Consider the following 16,828-nt stretch of genomic DNA (forward strand, 5'->3'; position numbering starts at 1 on the left):
CTAATTTCACAACTTAAACTTTGATTTTTCTTTTCCAGACATGGAAGTCATGAGTGCAATAAATGCGATGATATATGCAATATGTAATGAATGTAATGAATACAATGTATGAATGCAAAATTCCTACCCAATTTTAAACTTTCAATTTTTTTTTCTTTTTCAAATATGCATGATGAATGCCATGAATGAAGCAATATTCTCAGTATGATGCAGGCATCTAATGCATATGGTGAATGCAATGTATGATATGCAATTCCTTTATTTTTTTTCAATTATGGTAAATTAGAGGTTTTTCAAAACTCTTGGTTTATCTTCTCACTTCTTTTAACTCATTAACACTTGTGGTTTCAACATGAGATATCATGCATCATCAAGTAGTCTCATCCATTATATCATCCAAATCCAAAGTTTCCTTCTTTCAATGGGATCTCAAGACTCTTTTTCATGTCTTCTTTTTAGTTTTTCATCATGTTTTTCTTCAACTTTATTGGAACTGGCCAGTAAATGTATCGACTGATTTTTAACCCAAAATTTTTCTTCATTAGCTTCATCATTTGATCTAAACCTTTGTAATGTTTTTTTTTTATTATTTGTAAGCCATAAGGATCAGCATCATTTTAAACTTCTTTCATCTTTCACATTTCATTTTCAATATGCCCCAATCACTTTCAACTTTTTTGAAATAATGCTAAGATCTTTCATAACAATCATTTATTCATTCATCATCATTTCAATTCAATGCTAAATGTAATCCATAACATTTGTTTAATTCATCATGGGAAGAAATAAATGGTGAAGAACAAGAAAAATCAAAGAAAATTTATTCATTATAAGAACAAATCTGGTAAATAATAAATAGGCAAAGAAATTATTTCAGGATAAATCAAGATAAATACTGGGAAGGGTACGTAAAATCTAAGATAATAAATATTCAAACAATTCTAGACAAATTAACTTTGAATTTTTTTCAAAAGCTTATTCCATTAATATTCTTGATATTTCATTAATTCAAGCATTATCCTTATTTCTTAGGGAACTTCATCAAGGCTATTTTTCCAAGTTTCCTTTTTGTTACTTAAACTGTCCTTTTGGGTTTTCAGTTTAGGTTTTCCTTCTTCTTCATTTTTCTTTTTTGTTTTATTTTGTTTTGTTTTGCTTTTTTTTTTTCACATCTCTTTCATATCCTTTCCTTCTCATTTCCCCTTTTCCTTTAATCCATCAGTGACATCTCAATCAAAATTCTCAACATTTCCATTACAAGTTTGTCTTAGTTTAATTTATGATTCTCCACTTTGGGATTCACATTCAATCAAAATGAACTTTTAATGGATGAACGTAGGCCAAAGTGAAGGGTTTATGAAAAAAAATAGATAAAATAGGCCCAAAATTAATTCGAAGGGTTATAAACTAAAGGATCATTTATTATCATATGAAGTAGCTTGGTCTTTTTACCCCATTCTTCATCAATTCTCTTTTTTTTTTCTTTTTTTCATATTTTGATTTGTACTTTTCATCATTTTTAAGAAAGATTTAAGTACCAAAGAGCGATTTTTTTTCACTTAAAATCATTAAGGATCTTCACTTTCTTTTTTCTTTGTGACCAAGCCTTTTTCAAACTTTATCCTTCAGTGTGAAAGGTGATCCTTGGTTAGGGTTTTTTTTTAAAAAAAATTTGATAGGCTCAAATAAGATAGTAAATGGATAATTTTACTCATCGGGTGAAGGGTAGAAGAAAGATGGCCATTTTTCATTTCAAATATGAATACTCTCAATGAAGAATATTTATTAACTAAGAGCAAACTTATGAGTGAACCATCATAAAAAAAATCACACACTACATCACTTTCATCTATAAATGAGTGAAATCCCATGCTAATTTTATTTCATGAAACCTGTCATCTTTTACTTCAATGATCCCAATAGATTAAGAGCCTCAACTTATCAATTTCATTAATATGAATGATGCTTTCAAAATTGATCTTGAATTATTGCCATAATTGTCTGAACATTCATTATTTAGAACATAAAAGTGTGTAAAATATGAAAGGCATGTATATAAAAGGAATGGAACAAAGGAGAAAATGTAATGAAAATGCATCTATCACTATATTAAAATGATGAAAGATAAATAAAAGACTGACATAAAAGACTCGAATGTTCCAAACTTGCATTATTTCTTAAAGTTCTTAAGGTGACAAACATTTATAAAAAAAATCTTTTAAAATTACCCCAGTATGGTTAAGTAAAGGGTTCTTGATGAAACATGTCCTTGTTTCATGATCAAAATTCACCAATCCATTTTTTACCAAACTTTACACTTTACACTTTAATGCTATGAAATTTTTTGTAGAATGGTCAACAACTCAGGATGATGTCATAAGTAGCATTAGCATTATACCACTTGAGGTAGGGTGGTTTTATAGGTTCTGAATAAATTAGTGCGACCAAATAATTGTCAAAGAGTTGGAAGAGTAGCTCAGTGTATGTCATAGGAATTAGATCTATAGGAGCTTTTTCTCTTTTCATCCAATTCTTAGGTTGAACAACTAGCCGAGAGTTTGGTGACTATATGATTGTTTGATAAGCATTAGGACTTGGGGCCTTAGTTGTCAAAAATAAACTTTGGAGTAATTTGCTCTTAGTTCTGAATCAGCTTGTAGTAGATTGTGAGAAGTTTAAACTAAGTCTTGTAATGTCTTTTTTCCCCTACTATATTCACCATGTCTTCTTCAGCTTCCTTATAAAACTCGATTTGAAAGGCATCCATAATCTTTTATTAATTTTAATGAAAAGTGTCACAATGCTGGATAAAATGTCTAAAGCTCCTTTATGATATTTGTAAGACTAGTTTGAATCTATTTTTTCACAACAGTTTTTGTGACTCAGGGGTACTGGATGAATCAGGTTTACCTTAACCAGAGCTTCAAAAACTTGTCCTAAGTTTTGACATTATCGACAATTCCCTTAATGTGGCAAGTTTTACCACCATTTATAGCATTAGTTGTTTTAACATGAGTTGGTAAAAGATTCCCATTGATGTTTGGTCTTTGAAAGGTATCAACTTACCACACTTTGGTCAATAAGATCTTGCATTTTGTACTTCAAAGCAAGGTAATTTTTAGTTGAATGACCTATATTTTCAGCATGATAGTCACATCTAGCAGTAGCATCATACCATTTAGGGTAGAGAGCTTTCATGATGCATATAGTAAAGTACTATAAGGTGACCTTCTACAAACTAAAGAAATAATTCAGCATAGGTCATAGGGATGGGATCAATTCGGGTTCTTTCTTGGGTAGCTCAAGGTGCTTTTGAATAACTAGCTAGTGTATTTGGCTGGGCAGTAAAAAAAGGGTAAGGCCACGTATGAGGGTTATGGGTTGGACACTAGGTTGATAAGTAAGTGGTGCAGGATGGTAAGGATAGATGTTTGGTGAAATGTTATGGGTGAAATTGTCAAGGTCTTGGTATGTGGGGTATAGAGAATATTGAAGGTACCCTTTAAATTGTGGCCCTTCAAAAATATAGCCTGAGCATCATCCTCTTTCTTTTTAAGTGCAACTCATTTATTTGCACTAGACATTTCACCCTTTTCTAGCTTTCCATTTTTAATAATATTTTCAATGATTTCCCTAGAGATTAGTATATCAATAAAATTCTTGGTGGCATTGCTAATTATTCTCTTATACTATGAAGCCTTGAAATATTGATGAATAAAACTGTGGTATCTTTTTGGGTCAATGGAGGTTAAACTTGGGCAGCCATATCCTTTCACCTTTGAGCATATTCTTTAAAACTCTCATTTTCCTTTTTTTTCCATGTTTTAGAAAGACATACGATCTAGTGCCATGTTTATAATATGTTTATATTGTGCAAAGAAAATCCTTTTAAGTTCTTTCTATCCATGTATGCGAGATCTATCTAGTTGTACATACCATTTAGCTGCTGAACGAATAAAACTATCTTAAAAAACATGGATGAACAATTTGTCATTATGAGCATATGCGATCATTTTATGACAATACATCTTGACATATGTCATAAGGCATTTAGTCCCATCATACTTCTTGAACTCAGGCACTTTAAATTTTGGTAGAATCATCACATTAGGGAGTAAGCAGAGTGCAGTAGCATCCATTAACCCATAAAAATCCATCCCCTCAATAGCTCTAATCATTTTTTCAATAATGTCCATATTTTAGGTTTCAAAAATTTTTTTAATTTCAATAGGGCTAACTTTTAACTTTTCTTACTTTTTGAGATCATCAAGATCAGGCATCTTGATGTCAAGAGTAGGGGTAAAGGGAGTAGAAACAATAGTTGTTGGCATGTTAGTATGCACATAAGGATATTTTGTAGTGAATAACATTTAGTGCTGGGCCCTTTGAAACACTCGTGTTAAACATGGGCCAAAATGAGAGGGATATAATGGATTAACTTTATTTTGTATCATCATTTCTTTCAATTTCTTCCCCTTGCTCATATTTTTCAACAATTCAGTAATAGTTTTCAACTATTCTTTCAATTATTCTTGTGACTTTTCTAGCTTCTGAAGGCAAAGAGATTTTTCTTCTTCCATGATCCTTGCCTGATATCTAGTATTGTAATGCCTCAGATTATTTGAAGGTTGAGCTATCATTGAATCTTGATTTATCATAATTTTAAAAAAAATTAGGATGACTTATTATCATACACTTTAGAAAGATATTTATGAATGCATGGATGTATGAATGCAATAAGGAGGATTTACCATAAAACAATTATTAACAAAGAAAATCTTTATTGAATTCAAAGTTATTTCTAACAAAATCCAATATTACATCCATGAAAAGTTTAAAATTTATTATGGAAAGAAATCCTTAATTTGTCGATATTGGCCTTGCATTTCATTAAGGAAAGCTAGCAACTCTTTGCCATATGTTTCTACTGGTAGTACCTTTATCTTGCATTCTTCAACTTTTTTTATCATGTCCTTGGCTTTGTAGGTAGTCATAGTGATTTAATCAAGTAGGCACTCCCATTGGTTATGTTTTCTCATATATGCTTATTTGGCTTGTTCACATTTTTCATTCACAACACTCATTTGTGTTCCAATTTTGACCACTACTCTATTGAGCACTTAGATGTGCTTTGTGTTTCGATAAGTGCTTCATCTTTTTCTTGCATCTCTGCTTGTAATTGTTCATTTTCGTTCAAAAGTTAAGCTAACTCATGATTGGTAGATGACTGTGTGATTTTGAGATTAGAAAAAAGATTCTTCCATTCATCCCTTTCTTGTCTAAGTGCTTAAAGTTATTTCTTTAGGGATTTTAATGTCTTTAGCTCGCCTAATGTGCCACACGAAATACTCGGGGGTAACCTCATTTGAGGGTTTTCTCTTATCTTCCTTTTAAGGAAAATTCCAAGCTTATGGGGCTTTGGCTATCTTTATGGAAGCATTAATTTCAACATATGAGAACTCCATGTTACTAAGTTTGAAAGTGGCTAGGATAAACTGTTCATAGCCATAATGTCTTTGCATTATGATGGGAGAATAACTTATAGCACCACAATGGCCTAAAAGAAGAACCCAAAGCTTATCTTTACAACCATATAATACTTGTCCATAAGACATCCAAATAGCTCTCTATATTACATCTTGGCTAGTGAGCTTGCGCAGAAATATGATCCATGTTTTCTTGAATTTTCATGTAGGCCATTCATTCTTATAGAATTCCTTAATGAGAGTGTTTGTAGTGAAATAGGGCTTGAAACATTTACCATCATTATTTTTTATATGACTTTTCATCCAAATGGTTAATAATTGAGCATATCTAGTAAAACGACCTTCTCCATTTTGATGATAATGATTTAAAGATCTAATTATTTTAGCTGAAATTATAGGAATAGGTTGATTTGGTAACCAAGTTGATCAAAAAAATTCACCACTGCAACATCAATATAATTCATTACTTTTAGAAATACCATTATCCCATATAAAGCTAATGCCATCAAATCCATTCCTCTTTCAGTGCCAAAATATTTGTATATAAAGTCACGAACAATAGACCAAGGAATACCAACACTTTCACCTTTTTTTTTTACCAAATTATCAATAGTTTGGACATCTACAACCATTATTTGAGAAAGCTTTTAGCTATAACCATTCTTTTTATTCTTTCAACATACCTTGTCAGGGTTAAGGAGATCTAAATGAATGAGAGTTGAATATTCTTCAATAGTTGGCACCATGTCAACCTCATTGAACACAAAGTAGCGATATGAAGGGTCCCCAAATTAAAGTATGGCCCTAATAAGTTGATCATCTATAAGGACTAAAAAAAGTAATGCAAGGTCCCCAAACTTCTTTTGAAAAATTTCCTTAAAAGTGACACTCCAATGGTTCCAAATACTAACCAAATCACTAAGATTATTTCGTTTGAGATTGAGATGGATTTTGGTAGGTAGAGTAATTACACAATTGACTGGCAAACAATCACTTTTTTTAAGCTGAGAATCCTCAGACTTTATTCTCAGGCTCATAGGAAATTTGATAGGCTCTCAATGAATTTAATTAAGATTCTCTTTATCAAGATTTTTTTGTGACCTTCACTCCTTATGTAAATCTAATAATGCATGCAGGCAAAATAAAGTAGAGAAAAAGGTTAGTTAACATATACAAAGAATAGTATAATATATACAAGGAACAATCTAAAAGGTTTGTATGTAAAAATATATACAATGAATAGTACAAATTACAATAATAATAATTGTCCCATCATGTGTCTTATTTAGGATTTTTCTAATAAAAAAAGGGCAAGGCTTTAACCTAGGTTTAGATTCTTAGGGTTCATGTACATACTAGGTTCAAAGGCTTAACAATCTAAAGGTTCCCAAATTATTTCCTACATCATCGTCCATTATAGACTAGTAGGGCACATCAATCTTTGCCCACCATTATAGGCTTAAACAGAAAGGGTTCAATTTGAGTGAGAGTTTTCACTAACTTACATGGAGGTACTTGCTCCTTCCTAATAAAATATAAAGCCTAGGTATAGAGCTTATGCATGAATGCAAGTGTGGTGTGTGTAAAAGGACATGCCATGTAATCAAATAAATCAGTGTGAATAAAAAATAATATCTATAAAACAAATAAATAAGGAATCACAAATAAATAGGTTAGTCCACATAAATAATTACATAATAAAAACTATCAAAGTAAGGCTCAAGATAACACATGACTAATTAGTGGCTTGACTTTCTAAATATGTCTTTAGAGGAGTTGCCAAACTATCATAATGTCTAGGTTGGAAGAACCTACCCATTAGACACAAAAACTATTGAGTCATCACCAATATTTGTTACCTAAGTGTGATTGGCCACCTATGTGAATCTATCCTCTTCAAGCTTGTCCTAAGTGTAAACTAAGGGTCCCTAAAAAGAAATATTTTTTATTACATCATCAAAACTAAGGTTCAGCAGTTGGTTACATGCAAAAAAGGTATTAGCACCCCTATATGCCCAAAATTGGTACCACATTAATTATGTGTTATCTTACCTAAGCCTTAATCAAAGATGATTTTTATCATGCAAATAAATCAATTCCAATCATTTTATTTATTTAAAAAACATGGTGATACAAAAATTCTATCAAAATATCAAGCAAGCATGCAATCATGCAATAAATATTAAATCATACCATGCAAAAATTATCATGCAAATATAATACTATAAAATTATATCATGCAATCATATCATAAAAATCATTCATGTAATTACACATAATTATGCAATAATAATAATCAAATAAACGTATATAATGTCATGCAAATATATTATAAATATAAAATGCCATGCAACAATATAAAATATATATCATTCAAATATATAATTATGAAATCAAATATAAGTACACAAATATGATCATGCAATTATGCACACAAAATAGAAACATGCAATCAAATATCATTCAAATATAATATTAATCATACAATAACATATAATATCATATTATACAATAAATATAAAATCATGCAATAAATAAATAAATAACTATGCAAATAAATATTTTTAATAATCATACAATCACACAAACAAATAAATTAATAATCATATAATTAAATATATAGTCATGCAATTAAACAATGTAAAACATGCAATTAAACAATGTAAAACATGCAATTAAATATCTAATCATGCAATTAACAATGTAAAATATGCAAATAAATATATAATCATGCAAATAATTATATAATCATGTAATTAACAATATAAATCATGCAGTAAAATATATGATTATGCAATTAACAGTATAAATCATGCAATCAAATATATAATTATGCAATTAAATATATAATCATGCAATTAAAAATATAAATCATGCAATTAAATATATAATCATGCAATTAACAATATAAACCATGCAAATAAATATGCAATTAAATATATAATCATGCAATCATACAAATAAATAAATTAATAATCATGCAATTAGACATGCAGTTAAATATATAATCATGCAAATAATAATATTAATAATCATGCAAATAAACATGCAATTAAAAATATAATAATACAAATAATAATATAAATCATTCAAATAAATATGCAATTAAATATATAATAATAATAATCATGCAATCACACAAATAAATAAATTGATAATCATACAAATAAATTAATAATCATGCAAACATATTAATAGTCATGCAAATATATTAATAAATCACACAAATATATTTATCATGTAAATAAAATATTAGGCAAATAAATTATCATGCAAATATATTATTAGCCATACAAATTCATGCAAAAATAAATACCATGTAATAAATATAAAAATAAAAGTAAGCAATTAAATATTATAAAAGTTATGCAGCAATTACAAAAAAAAAAACGAAGGCAAAAACTGATATTTCTTACTGTAAATCTTAACCTTTCTTCCAAAAACCCCAACTAGATCTTCTTGCAAAATTTTTTTGCTTGATAGCTTATTCCTTATTGATTCAAAACTTCGCTCAAATTTTCTCTCTTTTTAATGACCTCTATTTGATCTTGAAATCAATCATTGTGAGGCCCCTATTTTGATCTTAGATTTAATGTCCTTATATAGGAATTGAGTTTCTTTCAATTTAGAAAAAATTAATTCAAACAAATCTGGGATTTCTTTCTAAATTTTATTCTTTGTGCAATCTTTCATTTTTCAATAAATTGAGCCCCAAGTCATTCCAAAATTTTTCAACCATTAAAATTGAAATCTGATATAGAATCTAAAAGTTGAATTGAATTTAAGATTTTTCATGCAAAATCTTATTTTTTTTTCTTTTTTTATTATTTACTCTTTTTTTATATTTTTTTACCAATTGACTTTGACTTTTTTGACAAAAAAAATTAAACCAAAAATTAAACTAAAAAATTAAAATACAAATAAAATTTAGGGCTTAATCTTTGGGTCCAAAATTTAAAATTTTGATTAAACCCAATTGCACAATCAAAATAAAAAATTAAAGCCCAATGAATTTCAAAAATATTTTCTAGGTAAAATAAGGTGTTTACAACATCAAGATAGAGAAACTAGCCTATGCAGTTGTCACGTTAGCCAAAAAGCTTAGGACATATTTTCAAGCCAACATAATCAAAATTTATATACATTAAATAATTGCCTTTTAGATCCTATGCCGAGAACTATAGAGTCAACACCTTGTTGGGAGGAGAAAGAGGGGCATAATTAGAGGATCATTTAAGGAGAGGAGGTTTGAGATGGATTGATGATGATGAAAAGCCCATTATGGTGGAAGTGCCACATTTTGTTAAAGTTATAGAGGTAGAGATAGTAGAGGTAGATGAAATATTTAATGTTTGGGAAGTTAATGACAGTGGATCAATTAGGGGAGTTGAAATAGAGGATAACATTCAAGAAGAAGTTGAGCTTGATATTTCATTCATACCATGCTCTAAATTCTTTCATAATCACTTACGCAATTGTGTGGAGATGCATGAGGTGGATATATGTATTGATAAGGTAAGCCTACTAGATAGATTACTTAAGCCCTTAACATATTCATTCTTGAATCTAGTATCAAGCTTAAAATGTGAAGGAATTCATTAAGGAAGAACTTACTTGTCTAGTGGCTTTTCCATTCCATGATTTATGATCGAAGCTATAAACATCTCTGTAGACACCCAATTGGGTCCGGGCCCAGATCAATTGGGCCTGGCCCAAATGGGTAAGGCCCATTTCAATCCTGTATTTTTTATTTTTATTTTTTTTTCTTTTCTTTTCTTTTTCTTCTTTTGTATTTTATGTATTTTATTATTATTATTATTATTATGTATATCTTTGTGTATTTATTTTTATTTAGATTAGATTTATATGTATTGTATGTATATAGTTATATATTTATTATTATTATTATCTTTTTTTTTGTAATATATTTTTGGGTTTATCTTATGTTATTTTTTTTTATTATCTGTTAATTTTATCTGATTTTTTTTTTCTTTTCGAATTATCTGATATTATTTTTTTATTTTTATACTATCATATCTTTTGATTATCTAGTATTTTTTTATTTATTTTGATTTTAATTCTGGATGGCTAAGATTCAAAGTTGAAGAATCCCACTCTGGAGGGGAATTCAATCAGAAGAGTCCAGTTGGATTCAAAGACTGAATTTCCGTCCAAGGAGGAATTGGGATTGATCAGGAACTCCTGATCAACCCCTATAAAAGGGACCCTCTGGAACAATGCTGAACACACAGAAAACAGTAAGCAAAGCTACTGATTTGAGAGAAAAGGAGGCGTATAGGAAGCTAGGAAAAGTTTAGGAGTGTTCTGGGAGTGAGAAAAAATTTTTAGAGATTTTTTGGCGAAAATTTTTTCTGGAAATTTCTGGGAAATTTCCAGAATCCGACGAAAATTCCGGCGAAATTTGAATTTTTCGGCAACAATTCCGACGAACATTGAAGTTTTCGGCTACCTACCCAGTTTCCGGTGAAGAATCCCAGAAACCGGCGATCTTCCGGCCAACTTCCGACGAAATTTCCAGATTCCGGCGAAATTTTCTAGAATCCGGCACCGGTGTTCTTCGGTTTTTAGAGAGAAGGGAGAGAAAAAGGAAAGAAGAGAGAGAGAGGGAGGAGCGTTCTATCGAAAAAACGAAGGGGATTACCTTTTATACCCTCCAAAAACGACGTCATTTTGGCCTTAAGTAACCCAGAGGATCCGCGCGTTTTGCCGAACCCGACCCGACCCGGGCGTCGACCCGCTTTCTGACCCGCGCGTGCCAGCCCCCTCCGAGCCGAGCCGAGCCGATCCAAGCCGCCAAGCCGTTCCCCCGAGCCGTTTTCTCTTCCTTGAGCCGAGCCGAGCCGAGCCGCTATCCGAGCCGCTCCAGGTTTTTTTTTTTTTTTTTTTTTGTTTGAATTTTTTTTATTTCTTTGTTTATTTGTTTATTTTATTTGTTTATTTATTAGATTAGGTTTATGTAATATTCTTTTTATTTATTTTTTATTATTTTATTTTCTTTAAATAAAAGAGAAATAAATTTCAAAAAAAATATTTTTAGGGAAAAGTTGAAAGTATCAATTTTCCTTAAGAATAAATTTCCAAAAAATATTTTTAGGGAAAAGTTGAAAGTATCAATTTTCCTTAAAAGAAAAATAAATTTCCAAAAAAAGTATTTTTGGGGAAAAGTTGAAAGTATCAATTTTCCTTAAAAGAAAAATAAATTTCCAAAAAAAAGTATTTTTGGGGAAAAGTTGAAAGTATCAATTTTCTTTGAAAATCAAAATTTCAAAAAAAATATTTTTGGGGAAAAGTTGAAAGTATCAATTTTCCTTAGAAATAAATTTTCAAAAAAAGGGTTTTTGAGGAAAAGTTGAAAGTATCAATTTTCCTTGAAAATCAAAATTTCCAAAAAATATTTTTGGGGAAAAGTTGAAAATATCAATTTTCCCTACAAAAAAAAAATCATTCTTTCCTTCCTTTCTATCTTAATTTTGATTTTATTTTTTTTCTTTTAAATAATCCGACGACGGAGCCTCTGTAAGTAAAACAATAGTTTTTCTTGCATACTCCTGAGGTGAGGGAATGTTCTCAATTTTTTGCTAAAAGTATTAGAGTCAATTGAGAATAATTTTCAACAACTAACTACTTGGTAAAATTTTAAGGCTTTTGGATAACACAAATTCAAGCTGGTACCATCTTTTGATGGGCGTTGTGAGGGTGCTATAACCTTTCTCACACGTAACCGAACTCCCGAACCTTGTTCTGGTTAGCAGACCTGAACCTATTCTTCTAGGGACCCTTAAACTTAGGTGTTCCCTGAAAGGACAGATTCTTTAGGTGGCCAATCGCACCTAGACAAAAAAGATTGGTGGCGACTCCCTAAAAGTTAATGTCTAGCGATAGATCCCCGGATCTAGACGTTACGACAATCTCGTTCTTAGAACTTTCTTTAGATAGACTCTCTATAGAGAAAAAAGTGAATGATATGAATTTTGGAAAAGATGGCTCAATTCTTTACCTTGAATTGCTACATTAAATTGTATGAAAGTCTTAGCATTGGTCTTAATAAAAAAGAATTTGAACCTTATAGTTCACCTATGCTGTTTTCTCAATTCTTTGAGATTTCATTATATGATGATTTGGAAATACATGTGGTTGAAACTCCGTTTTTACATTTTTTGATGAGTTTAGTAAAAAGGATGAGGATGCATAGAGGAAATTTTTAGCAAAATGTCATAAGTTGATAATGTATAAGCTTTGGATGATGATAGTATAGAGAGATTCTTTAGCTGCTTAAAAATTTCCCTAACCTTTAATTTTCAACTTGATAACTTTGACTTCTCATCATTTATACTCACTTGATTGATACCATTCAAGGAGAAATTTTTCATGTTAGAGTTAAAACACATATTCTCCATGGTGGTATCTCATTCATTAGTATTGAAGCCAATGACCACCTCTATTATTCCATATTATAATATACTTAGATTATACATAGAGGTGGGATACAAATATAGCCTCAAGCATTGGTGTCATTTAGAGCTTATTATTACATATTTAGTGTAAAGGAAAAGAATGAAATGGATAAATTTGGGAAGAAAATGGGGTGTGATTCTCTAACACCAATGAAAGTCAAGCTTTTGACTTTAAATAAAGCGCTTCTTATGAGGCAGCTCAAGCTTTGCATTTCATATTTTGTTTATTTATTTATTTATTTATTTTTATGTTTTACTTATCTTTTCCTTATACATATTGATGTTTGTTATTATTGTAGGTACTTTCTTTTATTTTATATGTGAATAAGAGCTTGAAAGGAAGCATTAGTTTTGGCCAAGCTAAATTGATGATTTGGCCACCATGCCTCTAAAATGATAAGGTAGTTTCCTTATTCATCACTTTCGTGCTTTATTGATTTATGCTTACACATTGAGGATAATATGTTGTTTAAGTTTAGAGGTATGGGAAAATTGCTTAAAATTTGAAATTTTTTTTGAAATTTTCTTAATTTTTGCCTTGAAATTGAGCTTAACATGTGGTAGCTTGAATCGTTATTATACTTTCTTTGATTAGTTCTTTATGATGCCAATGATAGGTAGAGATTAAAAATGAATATAACTTTAGGACAAGACTGAATGTGTGAAATATGAGATGATGCTTAGGTTTAGTAAATTCTTGAGTATGTGTTTTCATTTATGAGTTAATGCTTTGATCATTAAATTGTATTTTTTTTTTATCTAGAGTTGATTATGTGAGCGTGAGCTTTTTTTTTTTTAATTGTATTGGTCTTTGAAGTTGTATTTCATGTTTTAGAATTTATTTTGATCATCTCTCAAGGTGAAATCCTAAAGAACACATGATTAGGGAAATGATATAGGTTATCTTTAGATCGTTTGAGCCTTTCGAACCAACCATGATACAATTCTTTCATAGTCACCCCAGTTGAGCTTTACGATATCTTTTTCTTTGTTTTGAAACTACATTACAAGCTGAAGCCTTTATTTTGATCATTTTTATCTTTTTGGTCCCTGGTCTTATATGTATTAGGACATTTACACATCATTTGGGAACTATGCATTATTAGGAAGAAATGGTGAAGCTTGAAAAAAGAATGGGAAATTGAAAAAAAATCAAAAAGAAAAAAAAAGTCAAGGTAGCTTGTAAAAGAAAAAAAATAATAAAGTGGTGAAAAAGCAAAAAAAAAAAAAAAAAAAAAGGGGCAAAATCAAAGTTTAGGGGGTGATTCTTTAGTCAAGCTTACCTTTCTTATCTTGGAAACTCAATTATGGATGATGCTGACATGCGATGCTTTTTTAAGATAATTGAGCCTAAATGACTTTTATCATACCTTGACCCTAGCTTTACATTATAAGCTTATTAAAGTATTAAATGATCCTTGGTCATATATTTATTTATATTAGTGGAGAGATGATAAATAAACTTATGGAACATGAGTATACTTTATTGATCCTTATTATTAAAGTTTCATGTTTTGCATAACATTGCTAGATTTAATTCAAGGATATGTGAGAGGTGTTCATACTTGTGGAACCATACTTCAGAATGATCTTAGCCTAGAAGATTCTTGTATATTAGCACTTGTTTATGATTTGGCTTTAGTTATATTCATTGATCCATCTATAAGGCATTCATGTTGAATGAGGCATTGAGAGTATAGTATGATTCTTGCTTAATCTTGTTTTGCTTGAAGACAAGCAAAAGCTTAAGTTTGAGGGTTTGATTACATAAAAATTTTAACTTTTTCGTGATATTTTTTGTGCATTTTGACTCATATTGTGGCTTGGATTTTTGGCAAAATTGCTCCTAAATTGTCATGTGTAGGAACAAAAAATGAAATTGAAAAATTTTGGGCATTTTTTATACAATTTGGAGGATTTTTTTGTGCAATTTGTGTAAATAGCCTAAACTAGTGTCATTGAGGCAATATTGATATTAAGAGAGTTTTCTTGACTTTTCTTGCTCGATTTTTGAATATTATTTTCTTAGTTTTTTTAGTAAACGTTATGATAAATATATTCATGATATGTTTAAAATTTTTGCAAATATATATATATATATATGAAGGATGCAAGAAATGTTGATGCTTGAACGTGTATGTGTGCATGGGAGGATCAAGCTAGTTGCAGAGCGCCAAAGCTAGGGGCTGATATGGTAATTTGAGCAGCTATGGTTGGATACTAACTTGACTTCTTGAATCAACATTTACCTATGAATAAAGTTGCAAGTTGTTGAAGAAGTGGCCAAGCACTAGCATGGATTAGCACCAACCACAAATGCAGTAGAAAGAAGAATGCTCTAGAAGCACAGCTACTTGGAGCTTTTTCTAGATATTTTAATACCTATGGCTCCTCCCCTCTACCTATAAATAGGAGGTGAGGGCTGGCCATTGGAGGAGAGCTAGTTTAGGATTTAAATTTTTTGTTCTTTAAACTCCTACATTTTACTTTCCTGCACTTTACATTTTCTTTGTTACCAAACAATATTTTTCTAGTATTTTCATTTGAATTTCATTGCAAATTTACAATTTCTTAAGTTTTTTTCAGTGCTATTTAAGAATCTTTCAATAAAATTTACATTTACATTTATTTTCTAGCTCATTTTACTTGATTTCTCATTGATGCTAAAGTAGTTTTTAAATCTATCTTTTCTAACCTATCTATGATTTTTGGATCATAACTCTAGCAAATCTTGCTTGTTTTTATTCAAATTTCTTTTCATAATTTCCTAATCCATAGAGCTACAACATAGATGAAATCCATCTTTAGATTCATAGCACATCAATCCAGATTAAGGTCACATATAGGTGCAGGTTACTGTGCAGGCCAAACATGAATACTGACTTTGGCATAGATCTTCACTCATCTTTAGCAATTTGTTTGTCTTCTTTTCTTCTTTAGATCTTAAGTTCTATTAGTTATCTTGCATACTTTCTTTTTGTGCAATTTATTTCATGTTTTTAAGTGTTGTATGGTTAATTTTCTTTGATAAGGTTCCATTTTTTCAGATTCTGCACTATTTTTGAATTTGAGTTCATTGAGCTAATTGTTTTTGTTGATTCATGTTATTTTCTTATTGATTTAGGTAGTTAACTCATATATTTAGGTAAATTTAGCTCAGTTTTAGTTCATTCCCTATAAAGAATTATGGATCTAATTTTTCTTCCATCACTACAGAGGTTTAGGTTTTTAATGGCATTTTTTTTAACATTTAGCGGCATTTATAAACGCCATTAAAAGATTTGTGGCATTTGCAAAAAACACCAATCAGAGTATCAGCCATACATGTGTCAAGGAAAGTAGCGATGTTTTCTATAAAATGTCACTAAATTAGCAACGTTTGTATATGAAAAATGTCATTATTTTAGCGGCATTTGAGACACCGCTAATTTAGTGATGTTTTTATAAAAAAAATACCGCTAAATTAGTGGTATTTGTATAAAAAAAATGCTGCTAATTTAGTGGAGTTTGTTGATACAAACACCGCTACTTGTAATGGCATTTTATGATACAAACCACTAAATTTATTAACATTTACTTTTGATATATTTTTTTTAGTGAGAAAGTAAATAAAGCTTCACAATAGAGGAACTGGATGAAGTCCATAAAGAATGTTGTGAGTATGTATTATCATTTATTGATAAATCTTGATGTTAGACATTGTTGGTTGAATGTAAATATATGATGAACAAATTGTTATAATGTTTTTAACATGCCATGTTGAATGGATAATTTAAATTTGTAGATTGAGGTATTGATTTAATATTATTGGTATATATTTGTTTTATATGAATACTCTATGTGTACTTAATATATTATTGAGTACGA

This window comes from Durio zibethinus, chromosome 11 (genome assembly GCF_047325235.1).
Source record: "Durio zibethinus cultivar Kanyao isolate XHJ-2024 chromosome 11, ASM4732523v1, whole genome shotgun sequence".
In the NCBI taxonomy this organism is placed as follows: domain Eukaryota; kingdom Viridiplantae; phylum Streptophyta; class Magnoliopsida; order Malvales; family Malvaceae; genus Durio; species Durio zibethinus.